Consider the following 25,322-nt stretch of genomic DNA (forward strand, 5'->3'; position numbering starts at 1 on the left):
TGTGTGAACGAGGTCGGAGAGATAAACAGAGAGAGAGAGAGAGAGAGAGGTCAGGATTGATAGAGAAGACGAGGATGGAGAAAGGGAAGTGAGTGGTGTATGGAAGAAAAAGGACAATTCGGAGAGGAAGGTGAGAGAAGTAGAGGAAGACAGAGGAGGAGAGGACAGATGAGTGGAGGGACGGAGGTAAAACTAGCCTGAAACCTAATTACACAGATTAATGTGGCTCGGAGAGAGCAGTTACCCAAATGGACTCAAGAGAGAGAGAGACTGTTACACTGCATGATGCTCAAAACTCTAAATGTTAATAGATGAGTCTCTCTCTCTCTCTCTCTCTCTCTCTCTCCTCTCCTCTCCCACTTGTTAGACAGAATGTGTCAGCACAATACTTTATCCTCTGTCTCTCTCTCTGTTATTACCTCTCTCCTCAATTAAGCTCAATTCAGTGGGTTTTATTGAAATAAAGTACAGTTCAGTGTATAAAGTGGCTGAACAAAATAACACCTCCGAGCCTGAGACAGTCCTGAGTGGGCAGATTCCCCAAGCAACTTTAAAGGACAAATTAGTGGAAAATGAAAAAGAATCCAGCATATTTGACTTATGATTTATACATTTCCTTAAACAAATAATTGTCATTGCCTGGAACTGGAGAGAAGATGAAATGCAATCCACAATGGTCCTGTTTGATTGATAGATCCATGAGGTTTAAGATGCCAAAACACTGCACAGAAGCTATTTTACAGCCCTGGAAAGCTTTCACACTCATTTTATCCTCTGTCTCCATGATTGTGAGGTAAACAGTAAATTCAGGATCCTTCAGCCTGTGCTGCTCTTCACCATTCTTTTACAATCTGCCTCAAGCAGGTCCCCCAACTTTATGTTTATATGGAGTGCAATATTAAATCACTGCAGTACATTTTTAAAATAACTTTTTGGGCATCTTGCCTTTATTCAGGTTGACAGTAGCTGACTGGTATAGTCACTGGTAGAACTGAGGGCGCTGCAAAGCTTCTGCATGTAGCTGCTGCATGTAGCTACCACACATGTAGGTGCTGCATGTAGCTACTACACATGTAGCTGCTGCATGTAGCTACTACACATGTAGCTGCTGCATGTAGCCATTACACATGTAGCTGCTGCATGTAGCTACTACACATGTAGGTGCTGCATGTAGCTACTACACATGTAGCTGCTGCGTGTAGCTACTACACATGTAGGTGCTGCGTGTAGCTACTACACATGTATAGCTGCTGCATGTAGCTACTACACATGTAGGTGCTGCATGTAGCCGCTGCATGTAGGTGCTGCACGTAGCTGCTGTATGAAGCCACTGCACAAAGCTGCTGCATGTAGCGGCTGAATGAAGCTGCTGAAGGCTACGCTGGAGCTGATGTGTTGAATGAATGGTTTGCAGTGATTCTTACAAAAAGTGATGCACTGGAATTTATGAGAGTCATGTACAGGCAGGTGGGAGGGGGGTGCATGACCCAAATGAATCCCGGATTTGAATCTAGGAGATCAGTGTGTCCCGTTGGAAGTTATGTCTAGAATTGGTGTTTTTTTTTAAGCTTAACCTGTTACATAAACAACATGTTGAAAACAGCAGTCATGACGTTGAAAACAGGGATCGTCACATGTTTAAAACAGCACTTCTCACATGTTCTTTTTTTTTTTTTAAAACCTGTTGCAGAGGTATGATGTTTAAACTACAGGATTGTTCAACACTGCTTGTGTTTTATGATGCTGCTACAGGTTGTTGAGAGTGAAGACTTGTTATCCTATCAAAGATTTATTTTAACTTTTGTAACAAATGAACTTATTTTAGCCCAAACATGGTCTTTTCCGAAACCTCACCCAGTAGTTTTGTCGCCTAAACCTAAATTGTTGCATTCAGCATGTTCTGTGAGATCACATTGGAGTGGATACTAGAGGAGCTGTAGAAGTTTCTTCCACCTGTCCTCTTTCCTTCTTCCTATACGGCTCCTTGTCTTTACCTTCTCCGGTTTCTCCTCCAGCTCCCTCCTCTTCCCTCCTTCTTTTTTCTTCTTCCTACTTGCTTTGTGTTGTTTGTCCAGCTGATTGTTCAGGCATGAAGAAGTATGATAAATCAGTCTGGTGTTGCTCTGGTGCTATCAACAAGTAAAATCCAATCCTCAAATTAAACCCATGCCTGATGATTATATCACAAGTCTATTGTCTCTAAGTCTTTGTGTCAAGTATAAATCTATTTTAAATATTAAAATAGGTCACAATGAGGGTTTAAAAAAAAAAAAGGTTCAGGAGAAAGTCTGTCCTCCTGCCATTTCAGCTTCTAACTCTTAATTTGATTTCAATGCTATTACCCCGCCTTTCTTTCTTTTAGTGTGTGTGTGTGTGTGTGTGTGTGTGTGTGTGTGTGTGTGTGTGTGTGTGTGTGTGTGTGTGTCTCATTATCACTCTGAGCAGTTCAAGCCGGTCGCTGGAACTAAAGACCACCACAAAACAAAAGTATGACTCATCACACACACACACACACACACACACACACGCACACACACACACACACACCCACACACACACACACACACACAGGCTTAAATTCATGTGAATGGGGTTTGCGGCTGTTTGGGGGTGGAGGACGCTGACATGCATCACAGCACAGCCACTGAAAGGAGACCTGCTCCTCCTCTCACCCCCCCCCCCCCCCCACCCCCCACCCCCACCCCACCCCCACCCTCCATCCCTCTTACTCTCATTCTTCCTTCTTTCTGCTTCTCTGCTCTTCCTCTCACCTCCACAAACTCTCCCTGTTTTTTTTTATTATTCCACGTTCCCTTCTCCCCACTCTGCTCCTTTACCTGCTCTTTTTTCTCCTCCAGCTCCTTCCACTTCCTCCCTTCTTTTTCCTCTTCTTACTCCTCCTCCTCTTCCTCCACCTTTTTCTGCTCCTATCTCTCCTCTTTTCAAGCCGTTTCTCATGCAAAAATGCACTGCAGGAATACATAAAATCTGCATGTGAACTTTTCCCTTTGCACACTGGCTCCAGTGAGAATTATCCACATTGTTCCATTTTACTCTCCACACAACAGAAACCTGTCAGATGAGAAGCTACAATATCTGGTTTCAGATCGTCAGCAGCTGATAACATGAAGATGCTGATGTAGCTGATAACGTTATAGGTTGATCATGGATGTTTAATTACGGACAAGTCCAACAACAGGAGGACCGGCTCTGCATAAGTCTGCAGCCAACAACTAAAAAACAGTCTTATCCAGCAGCCTCTTGCTCGGTCACTCTCTTCTTTTCTCTATTTTTCTCCCAGCAGTCTGAAGCTCCTGCACGTTTTACAGCAAGGAAGCTAGCTATGACCTGAACATATGACGTCAGTTGGATTATTGGTTAAACATCTTTCCACAGGTGGAAGTCCACAGAAATTGAGATCTGTCTGAATATTTTCCCCTGCATTGAATTTGCAGCTGTTCATATAAACCCATTAAATATTTTTTGGTCAGATTTCAATGCAAATGTTTTTGCTGAGTGTGAAACAGCTTTTCCTCTTCCTCTCATCTCTTCCTCCTCTCTCTGTCCTCCTCTGCAGCTCTCCTGCCAGACCACGTCTCACTCGTCTTCTCTTCTCCTCCATCTCCTTCCTCTTCTACCCTTCCCCTCGCTCTTCCTTCTCTTCTTTTTTCCCTTTCTCTTTTTCTTCTCCTCCTCCTCTCCCTACAACTCATCCTTTTCCTCCTGCTCCTTATTTCTACTTTGCCACCTTGTTCCTATATCTCATGCTTCTGCTCCTCCTCTTCTCCACCACATTTGCTCTTTTCTCTCTTCCTTGTCTGCTCCTCATCTACCTTTGGTTCTTGCTTCAATTCCTTCCTCCTCTTATCATTTATCTAATGCTTCATCCTCTTTCCCCTCCTCCCTCTTCTTCTCCTCTCCTTTCTCCTCTCCTTTCTTATGACCATTTGTCCTCGTACTCTCTCTCTTCATTTCCTCTTCCTCTCATCTCTTCCTCCTCTTTTTGTCCTCGTCCTCTGCAGCTCTCCTGCCAGTCTCATGCCAGTCATATCCTTCCTCTTCTACCCTTCCTCTCGCTCTTCCTTCCCTTCTTCCCTTCTTTTCTTTACTTGTTCTCCTCTCCCTGCAATTCATCCTTTTCCGTCTATTTCCAGCCACCTTGTTCCTTATATCTCATGCTTCTGCTCCTCTTCTTCACCACATTTGCTCCTTTTCTCTCTTCCTTGTCTGCTCCTCATCTACCTTTGGTTCATGCTTCACCTCCTTCCTCCTCCTCTTATCGTTCACTTTATGTTTCCTCTTCTTCTCCTCTCCCTTCTTCCCCATTTCTTCCAACCATTTGTCCTCCTACTCTCTCCCTTCATTTCCTCTTTCTCTGCAGCTCTTCCTCCTCCTCCTCCTCCTCCTCCTTGTCTCCCCCTCTGTCTCCTGCCCTCCGTCTCTTGCCTTCCTTTCCCCCACCTCCCCTCTTTTCACACCTTCTGCTCCATCTCTCCCCCTCTAATACACATAGTTTTCATGCTCTTTTATTTCCCTTCAAGCCTGACTTATTCTGTCTGTCACACACACATTTTCCACCACTTTCACACATTTTCACCTCCTTCTCCTTCCATCCTTCCCTTGTATACTTCTCCTTCCCTCCTCCTCCTCCTCCTCCCATCTCTCCGTCTCTCCTTCTGTTATTCCACCAGTCAACATTGATTAGATATCGAAGTTAATCCCAGATAAACTCCTCCGCTTATAGCCCGCTTTCCTCGACCAATCACAGAGCTGCTTGCTGCAGACAGGGGTTCTAAGCAGCATGGTGATTGGCCGACGGCTGCGGCATGCCGCCACACAGGCACACCGCACGTCCGAAAATAAGCGAGCAGGGATGGGTGAGCGGGAAATGAATTTGACAGGAAGCGCTGAGAGCCTGATACGACACACACACACACACACACACATGCACACCGCACACACACCTCCCCTAACCCTTGACATATACATAAGCTTACACACACACACACACACACACACACACACACACACATGCTTACTCAGCCATGCAGCTCAGCATGAAAAGGCACACAAAGACCAGATTTTATGAATGTACTCTCCACGTTCACAGATGCAGATTCAAAGAAAACGCTGCATTCACAGTTTCAGTCACATGATCGGTCGAGTAAATGCACATTTAGATTGGAACTTTATTAAATCTCTCAAATCTGCATGATTTAGCTTCGAATGTGGATGTAGTTTCTGTATTGTTAGACAGAACATTAGTCACATTGTGATTTCTTTCTATCAGCTTTTGTAAAGGTTTTTACATCTACACAAGTGTTTCTGTCATTTGAGGGGTCCCAGATTCTTCCACTTTGACACACATGCTATGCACTATTCCCTTTATATGCACAATATCATTCATGTTTACAATTGCATTTCCATGCTGCTCTGCACTTTGCACTTCCTTATAGCACCTCAATAGCATACCTCAAAAATTGACTACACTCTGGCACACTGTGAATTTTCTTTATATAACTTATATGTCCATTGTCTGTGTATATGTTGTGTCCATTGTTGTTGTCTGCTTGCACTATTTGTTGTATGTTATATGTTGTGTGTTACTCATTTACTACATTTGGAGTATGGAGAAATGCATTTTCAATCATCTGTGTCACTACCTGTTGCATTGTTTGGTTGACAATAAAGTTCACTTTGACATTAACTTAAATGGTAGTTTATATATTATTGATATGCAAAAGCATAAACCTGTTGAGAGAAATATACGCCAGATCTGCCCAAATTATGGTTTTATCAACATTAACGCGGAAACATTTTTTAATGGGCTGATCTGCAAAAACATGCAATGACAATCCATTTAATTTGTTTTCCCACAATGTCCACTTTTGCAGCAAAGTGTCTGCTTGTAAAATCAATAGTTTTATGGCCAAATAGTTTTCACATAAAAGGAACTCACAGTGTAAAAGCCAGGAGGCAGAACATAAAATCCAATAGAAAAGTTAAATGCAGCAACAAACTCAAAAGGCGAGCAACAACTTGTGCATCTTTCTAACATTTAACCAAAACTATTTTGTAATCTAACACAAACTAACACAACTGACTCGCTCTTTAACTCACTTGTGTGTGAATCAGCATACTGTTTTTTTCTGGTCACTTCTACCATTGCAAGTTAAAAAGTTGGCTGAACAAACATAGAAAATAGTGATATGGAGATGTCAGTTTGGATGTTTGGGTCTCTGGGAAGTGAGATCCTAAAACACCTGCAATTACTATTTATCATCACAGGTTCAGCCAAAGGGAACGAAACAGAGATCATCTGTAAATTTAAACTAAAACAAGGGAGTAACCTGGTTTCAGCAGCCAGACAGCTCAAGGCAGAGCGGTCTTATGAAGAGAAAAGAGAATAATAAAAGAGGAGAGGTGGAGGGATTTTTTCTGCTTTGAGATAAGAGGGTTTTAGAGTGAGCAGAGGCCAGAGATAGGAGGGTTTGCGTCAGTATTCTGTCCTACATAATGTAGAGCAGAACTTAAAAAGTTCTAATCTCTAACTTTACTGTCTTCTTTAAAGGCTCAGGGTGTCAGTGCGAGTGTGTGTGGTGTCTCACACTCACACGGTGTCTCTGAACTCAAGCAAGATGCTTTTTAACTCAATTCAGGATCTTTCCAGCAGCTGCCAAGTCATGTATGTGTGTCACATACCAAGGCTTAGTACTGAGGTGGAGATCAAAGAAATGCTGATATGAATAATTTAGTTTCAGAAGCCCCAGAATCACTCTTATGACTCATCTGGACATTTGGATTTTTAGTTTTTAAGATTATAAATATAATATACACATTAAATGTTATTGTTCATTCTACAAAGCAGTGAATCGTCTCTCTGTGATGCTCACTCACACACACGCCCCACACACACACTCACATAAAGCTCATAAGGTGTTTGCACTAATGCATGGTGATAGCATGAGTGGGAGGCAAGAAACGTGCGTGTGTGTGTGTGTTAGTGTGTGTGTGTGTGTGTGTCCTGGTCATTCACAGCTGCCTGCTCAGTGCAGAGCTGAGATAACAGAGATGACTTCACTGCGAAATCCCCCTTAAATCCCTCTCCTGTGCGTGTGTGTGTGTGTACATGCACATCCATGTCCTGCTCCATTCACATTATCGTCGTCCTCTCTCTCTCTCAGTCTGAATCCGTCTCATTTTCTCCTCCTGTCTTACTTAATGTCTGGGCGTTCACTCTTCTTTTTCAGAGAGAAATATTATTTTATTATTTCATTTAATATTTGAACGTATCACTTAACTGGGAATTACATTGCTGCAAAAAAAAACATATTAATAGGAAACCGAAGTTTGTGAGAAACTGAACCCAATTTCACGGCTGTTTATCCAGTGAAACGTTTCCCCTTGTTAGCAAAAGACATTTTTCACATGACTGAGAAATCAGGTCAAATTATGATAAATGAGGTCCATTTTCACGAGTTACTAGTGCGTACTGTGACTAAGATAAGATAAGATATACTTTATTGTCCCCAAGGGAAGATTTTGGGCAATAATGCTCCATACAGCTGCATTCATAAATTAATAGCTTGATATAGTTTTAGTCTGCTACCATCCCCAGCGCTAAATCCACCCGACAGGCCCGAAAAAACACAATTTACCAATTATACTATAATTTATTATTCCCAGCACTTCCTATTAGTCCTGATAATCCAACATTATTTATCGGTCCCAAGAACCACACAAGAATTTAAACACCATTTATAATCCCAGCCTTAATAATTAAACAACATTCACTATCACCAACACCATTCATCAGGCCTATTAACTCAACACCAACTACTGTCATGTCAGTTGGTAGGCTACATATGAGCCCTAATGCCATTTGGTATCACCATAGCTATTTACCATTTCAAAGATCCCTGGGGCCCATTTAACATCTCTGAGATGATCATATGTTAATTATCCATTTCCCCCTAACACCATTCCTAAAGTAATGTACCATCCACAAAACCATCTCCTAACGAACTTACCAAATTCAGTGTTTAATACCATTGTGCATGCCTTATTAACTAACCAAGACACTAATTACCTGCCGTACCAGTGGAACACTGTTGACTCATCCAAACACCACACTCTACCAGAACCCTTTACTGAACCTAACACAGGTTACAAGCCCTTAAAACACCACTTACAATCCATACTGGCACAAAATAATTCCCCATTTTGTATTCCCAAAGATTTCAGTAACTTTTCTAGGATGCCCCTGGTTATAATGCTCTATAAACTATCATGCAAAAAAGCTAATTATGAAGTATACTTGACCTTGACCCCAAAAGTCATTACAAAATGCTTTATAAGGTGTTATGATTATAATTATAATCCCTACTCATCCAACACATTTTATCTGTATCCATATCAACTTTCTATACCTAACACCATTTATTATCCCTAGTGGTAATTACCCTCCCTACCAGCAACATGATTGCTTAAACCACAGCTACAGTTACATCAACACTATTTGTTGAGCCGAACACCATTTGCAATGCCTGTTTGCGCAATTTTGTATCCCTCAACAAATCAAACCATTTACCTGCCATACTAATGGGACACATTTTACTATCTACAACTCCAAAGTCCTACTAACAGCTTTTTCAATCCCTATGAGTACCTTGAGCACACTATTTCACTTTATATCCCTAAAAAACTTTTTACTCACACTCATACTCCCATCCCTAACACCATTTATTATCCCCAGCACCATTTAACTGGCCTATCAATGCAACACTATTGCTTAAACCACCACTGCAGTTCTATTAACAGTATTTACTGAGCCTAACCCCATTTACAAGTCAAGAAGTTTACAATCCCAACTGGGACAAAATAATGTCCCATTTTGTATCACTCAACAAATCAAACCATTAACTATTCCTAACACCATTTATTATCCCAGCACCATTTATCTGCCCTACCACTGCAATACTGCTTAAACCACCACTACAGTGTTCTATAAATAGTGTTCTATAAACACTATTTACTGAGTCTAACATCATTTACAATCCCTACTGGCACAAAACGATTCCCAAATTTGTACACCCCCCCCCAAAAAAAAAATCAAAATCAAACCATTTACTCTTCCTAACACCATTTTCTGTACCTCTAACTAATAATATCGTAATATGCACAACCCCAAAGTCCTACCAGCATAATTGTCATTCCCTCTGAGCGCAAAACATTTCCAATTTTGTTTCACTCAAAAAATACCTTCCCTTACCTCTCCCTAACACCATTTACTATCTTCAGTGCCAGTAACTTGTCCTACCAAAGCAACACCATCCACTGAACCTTTTTACAGGTCCTGCGACCACCATTTAAAATCCCTTCTGACACAAAAAAATTCCCATTTTGTGTCCCTAAAGAAGACATTTCAGTTTACTGTCTCTAACACCAGTTCTACTGCCATTTAGCAAATATTTCACCTCTTTCTTATCCCTCCCATCCATCTGTGTATCTCTCTATCTGTCTGTTTGTCTCTGTCTCTCTCCCTCTGTCTGTCTGACATCACAGTGATGGTTATTTATTACCCAGCAGCCCCTGCTTTAGCCAGGCATGCCAAGGCTGGTCGCCCTGTCCTCAGGCAAACCCTCTCTCTCTCTTTCATTACCCCTCTATCGATGCCTCCGTCTCTCGCTCCCGCTCTCTGTCAGTGTCTCTCTCCCTCTCTCTCTCTTTTTATGCTGCTGTCTGGCACTTTCTCCGTCTCATTTCTTCCTCTGTCTTGCCTTCTGTCTGTTTCTTTTCCCTGTCGCTCTACATCCTTAGCTTGTTTTTTCCTCTGTCCATGTCGCTGTTTACATACACACACACACACACACACACACACACACACGCACACATACACACACACTGCTGTCACCAGAGGCAGGGACTCTCTCTCTAGACATCTTTCTGTCTGGTGACATCCAGACGACATTGGACTGTTGTGTTTGGATTTTGTGTGTGTCTGAGTTTGCACTATTGCATGTGTGTGTATGAGTGTGTGTTTTTGTCCTTTGTATGTATGTGTCATTAGACAGACAAAGACGAACGGATGCATGTATGGACAGACAGACAGATAAGCCTCCACATATGTCAATTCCTGCGTGTGTGTGTGTGTGTGTGTGTGTGTGTGTGTATGCGTGCGTGCTTGCGTGCGTGCGTGCGTGTGTGTGTGTGTGTGTGTGTGTGTGTGTGTGTGTGTGTGTATTCATTCAGCTTCCATACCAGCACAAACATAAAGGGTGCTTTGAAAAGATAGAGTGATGGAGATATAAAAGAATGCAGGCGGCGGTCAAGTGAGGTTGCGATCGGGAGGGAGAGGAGAGGAAAGGAGAGGAGAGGAGAGAGTTTATGAAAGGGGGATGGTGTAAATATATGCAGAGGTGTAGATAGAGGGAAGCAGAAGGAGCGTAGAAAGAGGGGATGAGCGGAAAAGAGACTTAAGAGGGAATTAAAGATGAAACCATGTTGGCATGTTTGTCAACTTTGCCCTGAAGCTTTATGTGTGTGTCTGTGTGTGCGCGCGCATGCATGCAATGAAAGCCACTTACAGCTGTGGAGCTTAATTAGCCTTCAACAACAGGCTCATTAGTGTGGTTTGAACTTCAAGGCCAAAGAGGGACATTCTGGTTTCCTCTGCAGGGTCTGAGTGGGACGCTCCAGCTTCCATTATAAGGTCAGAGTGGGACAGTCCATTCTGCACTGCGGGGGTCACAGTGGGAAAGTCTGCAGGGCCAGACGTAGCTGGATAACCTCATAATACCATGTGTCCCTTGTTTTTGCATACTAGAAACAGTTTAAACACCGATTAAGATATGAGCAGTGTTCATGTACTGAGGTACATTACAGAAACAACTCTTGTCTCAGCAGAATAACCATTGAGTTAGCTTAACATATCTTGTTTTGGAGATGAGCACTCCTTCAGAGGAACCTTCAGAAGTTTGTCAAGTTGACAACAGCTCAACAGTCACAATCATTTTTGCCTAGAGGAACCTGACGAATCTGCAAACTCATGTTTGGCCAATCTGGTGTGTGGTGGAATCTGTGATGATAAAGTCTAGGAAAACTCCAAAGTTAGTTTGCTTTACTATCGGCAGCAGAGCAGTTTAAAAAAATAGTTTCCTACCATGATGACTTGTTGGAGGTTCAAACTACAGTAAGGACCTGCAGATCTCCACCAAACCATTTCACTGCTGCTGCTGCATCCTTTATCCTTCCAGCAATCTGCAGCCTGCAAACATATACAGTTGACAGTTAAAACAGAAGTAACTGATTGTTGCAGGTACTTGCACCAGCCTTTGCATTTGTCTGTAATGGTTTTACATTAGGAGAAGGCTTGCAAGATTTCTTTTTCAGTTACTCATTCTGCTCTACAGTAAAACAATCCCAAAATTCAACCTCAACAAACCAACTTCATTACAAATATATAAACACCATGGAGAGTCTCTTTACCCTGAAGTCATTTTCCCACAGTTTAGTGCCAGGCTGTGTCTGTCCCAGCAGCTTCCACCAGTTTAAACCTCACCAGAGCTCCCAGTTCAACAGCCTGCATGTAACAACTGACTCAGGACGAAACATGAAACCTTTCTGGCTGCTCATCACTGATGTGAACATTACATCAGAATAAGTCTGCAAGGGTTTCCATTATCTATGTAGAGATTGATTGATATGAATATCATTTTTGGCTTTTCAGTGTGTGTGTGTGTGTGTGTGTGTGTGTGTGTGTGTGTGTGTGTGTGTGAAGGTATTCCTGGTCTCAAAGCCTCATTAGGTGAGCATATGGAGCGATCTGCAGACAGTCGCACGGTGATGTGGAGCAGAAAGAGTCTGACTCAGCACTCCTGCTGCTGAATTACAGCTGGAGCTTTTTCTTTTCTCCACGTTTTAATATGATTGAGTCTTAGTAGGATGCAGTAAAACTCGCCTGATTTGCCTTCACATATCTGAGATTTTTTTTATTGGCCAGCGGAGGATTTTATGTCGACTTTAAAAAGGTAGAAATTTAATGGCTTTAATTTGTTTTTTAACCTTTTTTTCCCAGTCAGGAAGTGTCCTCTGAGCAGAACGACCTGTTACTGCGGGTCACTGAGCAGCTCTGATGGAGCCGCTGGGGTCTGATGCTCTGCTCAGAGACACATCGACAGTAACATCAGGCCAAGGGAGGTTTGTCCAGCTGATGCAGGGATTCAGGCCAACAACCCTCCAGTCACTTGTCTCAGTGGTGGATGTCAGGCTGACTGATGACAGATAATAAAATGGGTCGGCTTACAGTAGTTCTTAAAAATCTCCATGTTTAGAGACATCAGAGTGTCGGAGTTAAACATCAATAGATCATTACCACTTTAATGTCAAGACATTGGTGTAATTACTGCAAACAGGAGTAGCTCAGCCTCGACTCGGACACACAATCAATCAGGTTAGGTTTTCTTCTGCAAATGCAGAGTATTGGAAACAAGTTTTAAAATATGCACCATGCAACATTTTTTCAGGGCTGATTTGTAGATTAAACACACTTTAAGTAAGTTTGTTAGTGAGTCAGTCAGAAAGCTAACCTTTTAAACATCTTAAACAAGCCAATGTTCACATTTTTGTTACATTGCAACCATTTAATCCAGTTACTTTTGGTTTGCACTGACATTATGAAAACACACTGAAGAACTATACATGGCCCAGCTCTGCCTGTCTTTCTCCTCCTTTTGGAAAAATTACTGAAAAGTGACAATTCTTTTCCAATTGACTGTAAAGTCGTCCAACCAAATGTTAGTTAAACGTTTGATCCACGGCTCATTTTGTTCTCGGTTGCCTTTCCTTTTATGATGCACAGGAACTGGTACAGGTGTTATCAGCAGTTATCAGCCCATTCATACTGCTGATTAGGAGCCTGCTAAACTGCAGGTAGGCCAGTAGGTCGTTATCAGCCCATTGAATGAACTGATGAGTTAACGTATGATATTTAGCAGCATTCTGGTGAGTGAAAGTGTCGAGGGAAGCAAGGGAGAAACCAGGACTTTCACCAGGAGAACCAGGTTTGTGTCCCATGTCAAAACAAAACATGAGTGAACGTCTGTGCGTCATGTTTTTACGTGACTTACATAACTGTGTCACTTCTGGCCCTTGTGTCACCTTCACTTCCAGCATTTACATGCATTTATTTCACTTTTTAAACTCTTCTATCTATTTCTCTTCCTTTTCTTTCCACGTTACTTACCTCCATCTCCTCTCCTTCACCCATAAGAACAGACGAGGTGTAAGAGGAGAGCGGGAGGAGCAGCTAGCTGCTAGCTGTCATGTCCAATCATCCTCAGACTCAGTGACTCGTCTCTGTCTTCCTCTCTGTCCGTCTCAATCCTAATTCCAGTTCAAAGTTCTTCAAACAAGAAAAAATGCTGCTATATCTCTGTCTCTCTGTCTCTCTCTCTGTCTGTCTGTATGACTTTTTCCACACAGAGAACAAAATCGTGTTCAGGTTTTTTTCTGTAAAGACTTCTGTCACCACTGAAACACCTTCATCTCCTCCTCTTCCTCTTCACCTGCAAACAACAAACTATGCATCACAGACAACATGTGTTTAGCAGACGGACAGACAGACGGACAGACAGACAGTTTCTGCTGGTTAAATCTCTGTTCTGTCTGTTCTACTCCCTGTTATCACGGTGCTGTATTTTTAGTCTCTGAGTTGTTCTCATTTGCATATGTTTTTATGTTTTGTGTTGTCAGACAGCTGTGTGAGCAGAAAATCTGAAAAGCCACCTGTTAACCAGGTGAAAAGTAACTTCATTTAAATTTTATGATCTCTAAATTATGTGAAAAAATTAACATTAATGCAGGTTGACAACTGTGTGATCCGCTACAATGATATTTTTTTAAATGAGTGATCACAAAGAGGTGACATCAAGTTGTTTTCCTAACTGGGCATGGCCTGAAAGCCTTGAATCATTGCTTTGCAGGAGGTTTGCATCAAGGCTTGTCCACTCACACACATACAATAACTTTATTAATCCCAAAATGGGGAAATTCCATCTCTACATTTAACCCATCCTTTTTTTACATTAAGTGAACACACCACTTGTAGCTCTTCGCTCCACTCTGCTGCGTCAGGTTTATTTTCCCAGAGCAGCAGATCTTATGAAGCATTAATTCACTTGTTAGTGTACATAAAACCCAAATTTCCTATCAGTTTACATGCATTTAATATTTACCAATGCAACACATTTGTTCTTAACTTTATCTTTATGTAAATACAACAGCAATACTTCCTCAATTTTGTCGTAACTTCTCTGCACTTGTCTTTGAAGCCAGAGAAAGAACTTTTGTGCTTCCTAAGAAATGATCGACAGAAACCAAATGAAGTGGTATATATCTGCCGATTCTGACTGACCCTGTTCTGTTCGATAAGTGATGGTTTTAGGAAAACACAATACTCCAGAAAAAAAAGGACACCACTGTAGCGAGCTATGCGTGCTTGGCTCCACTGTTGACAGAACGTTATTGTTCATGAGTGAGGATTTTCACATCGTCATAGTTATCGTTAATAATTATTGGTGTTGACTTCTCTTAACCCTGACTTTTTTCTGACCTTACTAAAGTAGTTTTGGTGCAGAAACATAACCGTTTTACGACATTAACAACATGTGTGAAACGTAGACTGGCTCTGGGCTGCAGTAACCGTTATAAATCACGCTCATGATTGTTCAAGTTTTCATTTCCGATCAGTTTTCTATGCACCTTAAGTAGTGGCAATCTCAATTTCGTTGTATAGTTTACTATATAATGACAAAAGAGGCTATTTGATTTGATAGATTTCCTGCATCACGTTTTTACTGAACTATGTCACTTCCAGTAGTCGCATCGTCCTCATAACTACTTCACCTACAGTATTTACATCATTTATTTAATGTTTGAAGTGCTGACGGAGCACAAATTCAGCCAAAATGCAGGATTTTTTTACAACAGTGAACCTTACGTTTATATATAATGACGTGCAAGCTATTTTTAGACACTGCCGCTCTGTACCTCAAGCACAAAACGCTCATATGCACATATTCTGTTGCTGAGGTTGGAGATCCTGTTGGATATGTCGCAGGATGTTGTATGAAACGCTCTGCAAGAGTTTTCTCAAAAAATCATGTGAAGCTGTTCATGAGGATACATTGTTACAGTTAAGGAGAGAATGTGGTTATGGTCAGGAAAGATGCAGCAGGTCTGTGACGGGAACAAACTCTGTTCTCTTTGTTACTCAGTGTTGGACGTAATTAACTGTTTAAAACAGCCAAAAATTACCTTATAGCAGCTGAAACTAAGTGCTGAGGACAGACTGCATGAATACGCTCGGCTGCTGCTGAGCGGACGCTCGAGTGGTGACAAACTGGAACGCAACATCCAGTGAACATGTTTAAATTTAGCTGGCTTAGTGTGGACGCAGTCTTTGCTCTCCATCTTCATTCTGAATGCTGGATCTTTGAAAGAAGAAGGGGGGGGGGGGGGTCCTCACCCCTCCCACACACCCACCCCCTCTTTCTTGCTCGCCCTGATGCTTTGCCCCCATTGTTCTCCTGCCTTCACACACACACACACACACACATGCGCGCGCACACACACACACACACACACACACACACACTGGTACAAAACAAAGCCCGAAACGTGAATGGAGCAGCCACCACAGGGAGAGTTGTAAGCTGTTGGCGCCCAGACTAGTGCTGACTCTCTCTCTCTCTCTCTCTCTCTCTCTCTCTCTTTGTTTGTCTCTCACTCATCTTTCTCTCCATCTTTTTTTTTTTTGATCGCGAATGAAAAGCTCTCGCGCCTCACGTTCACATCCCAGCGGCCAGAGAACAAATTAACCCCCGAGAAGATAATTTTTCTCTAAACCCTCTTAACTGGGGGATGAAATTTAGGGAGGGAGGGGGTGAGGAGGAGGAGGAGGGGGCGAGGGGCGGGGCTGGCGGTGGTCTTCATGGTTGCTAGTGGCAACCATAGGGGAGTGAGCGAGGAAAAAAGGCGTCCGTGTGTGTGTGTGTGTGTGTGTGCGGGGCGTGCGTGTAAGACCTGCCAACGTCCCGCTACGAGACCCCTCGCGCCAATTCCATCCCTCACAATTGGCAAAGAGAGAGAGAGGGAGAGGGAGAGAGAAAGAGAGAGAGACCTAGACTGAGACGCGCAAGGGAGAGAGAGAAACAGACAGTGAGAGAGAGACCTAGAGAGAGACCTAAAGAGAGAGAGAGAGAGAGAGAGAGAGAGAGAGAGAGAGAGAGAGGATGGCTGGTAGGATTTAGCCCCGGCAGCGTCTTTTCCCGTCCAACACAACAAGCTTATTACCTTTCTCTCCACGCGCTTGGAAACGGATTTACGCACACGAAAGGAGGTTTGTTTTCCTCTTTTATTTATCTATTCTCTTCTCTCACCTTCTCCCTGTCTGTCTGTCTGCATCCATCTCTGCCTTGCATTTATTTATTTCTCACCTCTTAAATTGAGTGTTTTGTTCGCCCCGGCGGCTGCAGTTTGAGGCTACAGGTCGCGGGAATGCGTTTAATGGCGATTAGCTGGCGGGTAATTAGTCGTTAACGGCCACATTAACCTGGTGGTAGTAGTAGTAGTAGCGGGAGTCGGGCAGGTTACACCGGCGGAGGGGCTTGTTTTGTCGCGGCTGGAGGGTCTCCGGTATGGAGAGGAGACGGAGAGTGGCGGTGGCGGAGGGGGACAATGAGCGGGGCTGTTGTTTGGCGACGCTGCGCGCCGTGGTGTGCCCAAAAAACCGTTGATCCAGTAGCTTCTGGAAGCAGCGGGGTAACAAAAAAAAAAAATAGAAATTTGTCCTTTTTATGATCCAGTCAATCACATGTTCTCTGCTGAGGCTCCTGATGCTTTCAGTGCGCCTTTTTATTCTTCTCATGGAGCAACAGAGGAAGATTATGTGCATTATATATGTTGTAATGTGCATGTGTGGCTCATTAAGGAGCTTTGTGATATTTTTAATTTCATATGGAGACGTTATTTATTTATTGCAGGGTTGTAAAGCTGCTCTGTGATATCATGGTTCTGATATTTCTATAGGGGCGTTTGTTGCGAACATACGGTCAAATGTTCAATCTGCTTCTGTGCATCTGACATGTGAGTCTGTCATCTGCTCATGTGTGTGCGCGCCTCTGTGTGTGTGTGTGTGTGTGTGTGTGTGTATGTGTGTGTGTGTGTGTGTGTGTGTGTGTGTGTGTGTGTGTGTGTTTGCATGAATGTGTGTTTTCGGCGTGTGCAGTCTGGAGAACAACACACAAAAATCCATAGGTGTATGAAGTTGTTTATGCGCCTTTATAAAATAACATGCAACAGTGCGAATAAAGCTGAGAATATGATACAATGCGCGCGCAGTGACACAGAGACTGAAGAGGGGGGAGGTAGAGAGGGTCTCTCAGCCATTTTTCGATGAAGCGCGTGTTAAAACGCACGCACATGGCGACAGACAGACTGAAACACATCATAATCACCGCCTGTCGTCCATGTGTGAGATGTAAACGAGGTCAGCGCGCAGAAAGCCGGGAATCATGATTATATTTAGAATCAAACGATGATTATTTTAATTATTATGCTTATTATGCTTATTAATGTCCGCAGCAGCAGCTTGTGTGTGAGCAGTGTGGAGGTTTGACGGTAGGAGGCTCACAATAGACAACAGCGCTGCTTGTTGGGAATTTGGCGCTTCACTTGTTTTGCTCAATGAGACTTGAGTGTCCCCCCCCCCCCCTCCCCCTGTTGTTGTTGTTGTTGTTGTTGTTGATGATGATGATGTTGGAGGCTTCATGAACCTCCTCGCTCGCTGCTCTTTCATCACTATTGATTATTAGTTTCCCTATCGATTGGCTGATAAATGGATCATTTAGCGCGCGCTGGGTGCACGCGTGTAGCCTGCCTGTGGCGTCACACTCAGTCTCTATTGTTCCTCAACACGTTCAGACAGGAAACATTTCAGTCATGAAAAGTCGATATTAGGCTTTCTGTAATATATTTAAAGAGTTTGTGCAGAAGCTCCGGTCAGCACTGAGCTCCTTCATGCTTCATGTTTATTTTCCTTCTGGGATATTTCTATAATTATTCAGCATTTCTGTAAATATTGCTGCAGAATGTGCAAAATATTCCATAATATCGCCAATATAATAATGCATCCTTTCATGTTTTGTGTGTTTCTGTAAGGAGAAGGAAAAGCAGAACCCGAATAAAAACATGTCGCCATATTAGAAGCTTTTTTTGCCCCCCAAAATGGAGGGGGAGGAGGCTCACAGCTCATTAGCAATGCAAATTAGTTTTTTTCTTTAACGGGGGCTCGGGCACCTGCTGTCTCGAGCATGCGCGCGCGGCTGGATGGCTGACTGGCCTCCTCCCGCCCTCCTCCCCCCTCGGCGTCGGGAGCGCGCCTCCCTCCCTCCTCCTCATTAGAATTATGTTGCTAGTCCCCGGCGCGCTCACGCTGCTGGAGCTTTGACGGATATAAAAAATAAAACAAAATAGAAGAAGAAGAAGAAGAAGAAGAAGAAGAGCGCTGTCTTTAGCATCACAAAAGGAGGAGAGGCAGACAGGCAGCAGAGAGGAGAGAGAGAGAGCAGAGAGACAAACAGACAGGCAGCAGAGAGGAGAGACAGGCAGCAGAGAGGAGGGACAGACAGGCAGCAGAGAGGATAGATAGACAGCAGAGAGACAGACAGGCAGCAGATAGGAGAGACAGGCAGCAGAGAGAGAGACAGACAGGCAGCAGAGAGGAGGTGAAATAAAGAGGAGGACAAGATTTTAGCATCATAATCCTCTCCATCATGTGTTTAAATGAAGGTGTGAGCAAAGATCAGGTGTGAAACACACGAATAAACACTTTTATCTGTGCAACTAGTGAATTAAAGTGTGTTATAACGCCAAATTATTCTCTCCTGATGCTTCAACTCATAAAATATCTCATGATAAAGATATTTATCATATTTTTTTGCTAATTCAATAAATTCATGAATAAATAGCCTAAATAGAATTACAACTTCAAATATTAGTTTATTAGTCAATTAGTCTACAGAAAATTATTACCAACAATTTTTACCAAGTATAATAGTTATTTCATGCAAGTGTCAGTAAATGCTGTTTCGGGCTTTGAAATATGTCAGTTTCCAGCTTTTTTGTTTTGTTTTATATCATATTAGATAAAATAGCTGTTGGAAATTTAAAGACATCGACGTGGACTTTGAGGAACATATTTTACTGCTTTATAACATTTTATAGACCTAATGATAAACTGTTTATATGAAAAAATAATCATCAAAATAATCAATAATGAAAATTATCTTTAGTTGAAGCCCAAATGCAACCCAGATCCCGATTGGATGTTAGCCAGATTTGGATGTTAGCCAAATAAAATTAAAGATTGTAATAATTCTTTTGTAAGATATAAATATATTATGTTCAAAATGATAATTGTTTTTGTAAATATACATTCAGAACTTTATATGAAACTTCTAAATGACATAAGAGAAATAAAAGCAATGAAGAAAAATATAAGGTAGACATTTACCATATTGTTAACCATTATTTACATTTATTGAGGCAACAGGACATATTCAAACTAAACGGATCATAAATCATACTCAACAAAATATTAATCTGAAAGGTGAATAAATGTAGTGAAGTAAAAATGACAATATTTCCCTCTGAAGTTTGGTGAAGTTTTAATTTGAAGTCAAACAGCTTGTGACCCTGTGATATTAAAGTCTCTGTTGTAGTTTAACAGCAGATCGAAGTGAGGCTCTGTGGTCTCATTGAGCACAAACATCACTAATGTGCAGAATCCTGCAGCACTCATCGGGCTGTGAAAGACTTTCTGACAAACAATAGGAATATTTGTTCATGCACAGCTCATAAAACAAATAAAACCATGAAATATTTCATCTTTTGGTTCAGTAACAAAGATTTCTTTGTGTTCTGTCACCAGCATCAAGTGTTTGAGACAAAGAGAAGGCTTCACTACTCTGAGATATATTTATATAAATATTTAATAAGGTCAGAAGGAAAGGGGGGGCTGGTTGATTTTGCTATTATTGTTATTATTTTTATACAGACCAAAGCTGAACAAACAGTATGAGACCTCAACACGAAGTAAAGCCGATGGGACAATAACAAAAGAGGTTAAAGGGTGAAAGGATGAAGAAGAGATTAGTGGAAGACGGAATGGTAGAGGACATGAGATACAGACAAGACACATTAAGACGAGAAAGAAGAAGAGTGTGATGTTGGAGCAATGAAAGGCAGATGAGAGGAGGAGAGAAGACAGAGGGACATGACAGCACCGGAGCGAAGGATGGACGATGAATTTAAAGAGGAGAGAAATGAGAGGAAAGTGTACAAAGAAAAGGAGAGAAAGGGCTGAGGATGGGAGGAGAAATTAGAAGAGGAAAGAAATGAGACATGAAAAGAGAAAACAGGAGGTTAAGAGGAGGAGAGGAGAGAAACAAGAAGGAGATGAAGAGGAAGAGAGAGGAGAATATGAATGAAACTCATGAAGAAGAAGAGAGAGAAAACACTTCAAAGGAGAGAAGAAGTGCTGATGCAGAGGAGAAGAAAGAGGAGTTCAGGAGGAGAGGTTGAGAAGACAGGAAATGAAAGGAGCAGAGGAAAGACAGATAAATTGAGAGGAGGTGAAGGAGGACACATTTAAAAAGCAGTTAAAGAAGGAGGAGGGCAAAAGGAGGCAAGGAGAGGAGGACAAAGATGTAAAACAGGGAGAGTGTGGTGGAATGAAATGAGAGAAGAAGAAAAAGGTGATAAGAGGAGAGGAATGAAAGATGGAGGAGCTGGTGGAGGAGGCCACATTCACAAACCGCGAAAAATCCAGCGAGCAGATGGAGAAAAATGGTTGTTTAGACATCAAACATGGCGTCGGCTGCAGAGACAAGGAGGAAACTGTTCAGTAACGTACAGACGTTCTCACATCACATGAGCTCATCATGAGGCTCAAAGTTAAAACAGCAGCACGGAGAAACGATTCACCTCCTCGTTCCCACTAAGGTTTACCAGAATGTAAAGTTTACCTTTAACACTGATGGAGCCAAACAGCACGGCCTCATTACACACAGTGAAGGTTAATGTTTTATTCCATAAAAAGTATAATAACTGTTTATAGCGTTATCTAAGCTGATCTTTGATTTGTGCATAAAACACTTCACAGTGGTGCTGTTTTTAGATTTTACACCTTTTAATATGCAAAAGAAGATCATTTGAGGTTATGATATTCATTGTCAGATATACATCATCACAGAGTTTGAAGACAGACTCGCTGTATATACCTGCAGGACAAAACAGTGACATGGATTATTGTAAAGCCTCTGCAGGTTACTTTTCATTCTGTAGAGACATGAAGGAAACACGCTGAGCGGTAGCAACATATATTTGGAAAGTTTCCAGCAGTAATGTTTGTGATTTGTAATTAATGTGCTAAAAATCAAACATGTGGCACTCATTGGAGCCATGTCAAAGACTTCAATATTGCACTTTTTAAAAATGAGTTCAAAGAGAGTTTTAGTAGAAAACTACATTTTACAATTACTAACTTCACTAACTCTATGCCTTTTGTGTTCTGTGTGTTCAATGGAAGCATGTTGGAAATAATTTCCTTTATATTCATCAAGCAGTTTCATTTATTTTAGCAGCCAAACTAAGTACAATTTAATGTCTTTGTTTATTTATTGCAAGTAATATTGTTAGCACAATACCTTTGTTGCATATCATACACTGGACTCTCAGGAAACCTTAAATATTAGACTAAAGGCTGAAATTACGACCTAAAAGTATGAATAGTTTTACAGAAAGATATTTCAACACCAGCTCACCAAAGCCCGACTTTATGCTGCACCAGTGGAGGAAAATCTTCATCATGATGAATTCTTTCATGAGTTTTAGGAATGTAAATGTACAAAAATGCAGCTTTTGTTTCTCTGCAGCTGATTAGAGCCGTCATCATCAGCAGAGTGCGTTTTGTCTGAATTTTGATAATCGATAATCGACATTCATCCTGTGAAACTGCCACACAGCCTGCTGTGGTTCCAAAATCTCAGATTGGAGGACGTGCAGCTTCTATGTGTTTTACATGATTGTAAGCTGAATATTTTTGGTGTTTTGGACTGTTCGTCGCACCAGCATTACTAGATTTAATATAATTATTTAATTTTCTCTCTGTAGGCCCAAAAGTGGCATTTAATCATTTAGTGAGTAGTTAGTGTTAGCATGTCCGACTCATTTTCTTTCGTTTTCAAACATGTTCGTAAAATTGCAAAACATGGATTCTGCGTTTGCGTTTACCTGACTTCTCACATAACCTCCTTCCAGCCAATCATGCTCATGTCAGCGATGATGAAAGTGACTTGTGATGAGTTTAGGCGAGTCAATTAAGTCTTTAAATGTGTGTTTTGTAAAGTTACACATTTACAGCTGTTTGTTCTCGTGGTAAGGACCCGTGTCCGATAAATCACCTTAAAATACGATAAATTTAAACCTCTAATGATGGTTTCCCACACGGGGTCACACAAAAGAGGTGGTATGAAGATGTCATGTTGTGCTATGGGAAACTACGTTTTTTAGACCTAATGATGGATGGCTTCATAAAGAACAGATGCTTTTAAATTTAAACAATAATTTGCAGCTCTACGGCTAAGTTTTCTTCACTATGGTCGTTTGCATCTGAAGAACAATTGTCTGAACGTTACAGTCCATCATTTACACGTCTTCCAGCAGACAGAGAGAGAAGACAACACGATGACATGGTGCACAGTTTAGCAGATATGAAGAGATTATTTGATCAGAAAATAAAATATGATAAAAAAAAACCTCTGCTGGAAAGACTTAGGAGATAACATCAAATCGGTATTAAGCTACACAGACAGATAGCGTGGCCATGGATAAAATATTTAGCTGGCTTTCCAAATCAGCCTTTTCCCTCTCGCTCTGCATGTGTGTGTGTGTGTGTGTGTGTGTGTGTGTGTGTGTGTTTCCCCCCCAAATCCTAACCGGCATGCCTGTTCACTGTGGAAAACAGGGTCAGGCTGGAGAAAAAAGAGAAAGAGAGAGCGAGCACATGATGGGCAGATAAAGGCTTGTCTGTGTCTGAGGGAGAAGAGAGCGAGGAGGATGAGAGGAGGAGGAGGAGGAGGGCAGCGTGATGAAGGGGCCTCTCTGTTGAAGGAGGGAGTTGCGGCTCTATAGAAGGCTCCCATGGCGGACAGAAACAAGGCATTTAGTCTGTGAGTCGGCCTCTGTAACGCCATAATAGGCTCTTATAATGATGCCACTATGGACAGGGAGGGAACAGAAAACACAGAATGTCCCTTTAAACTGGAGGCTTGTTGTGTGGAATGCCTATAGTGTGATGGAGGTGGAGGGAACAAGAGGAAGTGTGATCTGTGTGAGAGTTTACAGCCTGAACATGAAAGCCTGAACACTGGAGCATCTGATGACTTACAGCTCAGGCTATGTCGAACTTTTCAAGGTTTAACAAAGTAAAAACTTGACATTTCAACCCCGTCTTCCATAAATGATGTGGATGTTTAATTACTTTCCAACAGCAAATACTGTAATGACCTCTGGAATATGTTTTATTAACAAAATTAAAAAACATTCATTAACGTATCTGCCCAAGTTTGACTAATGGTGTGTTTCATTTGTTTTCCTGCGGCTGAAATGTCTCTGCTGCTGTGTGGTGGTTTGTGATATTCAGGCTGCATGTGGGCGCTGCAGGATGTGTTGCACGCTGGAACCAGTTTGCTGGTTTGCAGTCCAAGTTGAATTGTTCTGGTTTTTGGTTTGTGATGGGAAAATGTTTACTGAAGAACAGAGAAAGATTCTGGTGTTGTCATTGAGGAGAAGGAGTTATTCTGTTTAGTCCATCCACCATATAGTTGAATATTTTATTCTCCTCTTCTCTTGCATAAGTGAATGGAAGGAAAATACCTGTGAATGTTAATTCTGCAGATGTGTGACTGGGCCCTAAAGCCGCCCGCACATGACCAGCAGCAAAAAACAATTTGCGCTGGCTCTGCTGTTATTTTCCTACGGGGAGAGTGGTGGCAGTGGTTTGGCGCTCTTTAAGCTTGGATTCACTTTGACCTTTCAACATGAAACCAATAAGATAACAGCTGGCTGTGATGTAGCCAAGGATCCAAAGATCACAGTCTTCGTAAAATACAGAAAGAAACATATTTACTGTACAGACAAATAAGTGATTTTGTTGCTTGATCAGAACTCATTCAAACCTGGCAGTGATATCATCGGTGAAAACGGTACACATTTTCACTCCTGGAAGACATCTGTAGTGTTGTAGTTTTTCACATGAGGAGCGACAGAAATAGTTTAGTTAAGAAAGGAAATGGTGAGAATTGAGAGAAAAGTTCAAACCCTCCAACAAGCAGGCACAGACAAGCATCCTGCTGCAACTGGTGGCACATATTAATATAATGCAAACTATAAATTTTGGAAAAAGGGTTGAAAATTGTTCATTTATGGTTGGTTTGTTTGCAGGATTTAAATGTTGGTGCTGAAAGTGAATTATTTTGTCTTAGGGAAAGCTATCCGTCCCTACATGAAGCAGGAGGAAACCAGTCTACAGTCTGAATAGTGTTTGGAGTAAACTGCATTGTTACAGCAAGAAAGAAAATATTGTCCTCCTGCTTTAGTCAGTCAGGACTGAGATAAGACTGAGTTTGGACAAACAATTACAAAGATCTTAATTATTTTGCATAAGCTAAAGATGTGAACATGATTTCTAAATTACAGCTTCACATCTAAACATTGGTCTTAAACTGTGACAAGTTTTTAATGTGGCAAAGATGTTGAAAAGATTATTGGGGTTTGAAAGCTAAACGTATCTCAAGATTCTCATCACGAAGACTTCAATAAATCCCAGCTGCTGTCTGGAGATGATGGAATCAACTTGTGCGGATACGATTACAAGCATTTAGTCAATAAACAGACTATTAATCTGAACCAGAGTCCAGAGGAAGAATAAGACTTCATTGTCTCAGCAGTGATGGTTTTGTGCAGTACAGATACAAAATCTAAACTGTATTAAAGTGTCTATAATGTGAGATCAACTCACTATTTGTTCTGCAGGTTCTCATTAAACATCTAATCTTTAATATTCTTATTTCAGTCCTTCAGTTCAACTTGATCCGATCAGTAAACTTTATTTTAGTGCAACATTCAGTGTACTTTATTCTTAACTGGAGGGTAGTTAAAATGTAAACTGTCTGTAAAACAAACAGGAAGTGACAGAGTCC

At 41.6% G+C, this 25,322-nt stretch overlaps 1 protein-coding gene across 1 annotated transcript in view; it reads left to right on the forward strand.

Annotated features, from left to right (window-relative positions):
* Positions 1-16,262: 16,262 nt before the first annotated feature.
* si:ch211-137a8.4 (nucleolar and coiled-body phosphoprotein 1) overlaps positions 16,263-25,322 on the forward strand; it is a 37,083-nt gene continuing 28,023 nt past the window's right edge. The window contains exon 1 of the mRNA XM_059330994.1: positions 16,263-16,399. The gene's annotated coding sequence lies outside the window, so the exon portion shown is untranslated. The remainder of the gene's footprint in view (positions 16,400-25,322) is intronic.

Source organism: Centropristis striata, chromosome 4 (assembly GCF_030273125.1).
Source record: "Centropristis striata isolate RG_2023a ecotype Rhode Island chromosome 4, C.striata_1.0, whole genome shotgun sequence".
Classification (NCBI taxonomy): Eukaryota; Metazoa; Chordata; class Actinopteri; order Perciformes; family Serranidae; genus Centropristis; species Centropristis striata.